Source organism: Colobus angolensis, unplaced genomic scaffold (genome assembly GCF_000951035.1).
Source record: "Colobus angolensis palliatus isolate OR3802 unplaced genomic scaffold, Cang.pa_1.0 Scaffold210, whole genome shotgun sequence".
Classification (NCBI taxonomy): Eukaryota; Metazoa; Chordata; class Mammalia; order Primates; family Cercopithecidae; genus Colobus; species Colobus angolensis.
This window is the reverse complement of record NW_012115267.1, coordinates 4,291,359-4,291,699: the sequence shown is the minus strand read 5'-3', so window position 1 is coordinate 4,291,699 and position 341 is coordinate 4,291,359.

Genomic DNA, 341 nt, shown 5'->3' with positions numbered 1-341 from the left:
TGAATTTTAAGGCATTTTTAGATATGTATTAAAACATTATCTCACATGCTGTGTGTTACATTTCATTTATTTTCATCATCCCTTTTTTATTTTATATTTATTTTATTATAGTTTGTATTCTAGGGTATATACGCACAACGTGCAGGTTTGTTATATATGTATTCATGTGGCATATTGGTGTGCTGCACCCATTAACTCGTCATGTACATTAGGTATATCTCCTAATGCTATCCTTCCCTCCTCCCCCCACCCCACAACAGGCCCTGGTGTGTGATATTCCCCTTGCTGTGTCCAGGTGTTCTCATTGTTCAATTCCCATCCATGAGTGAGAACATGTGGTG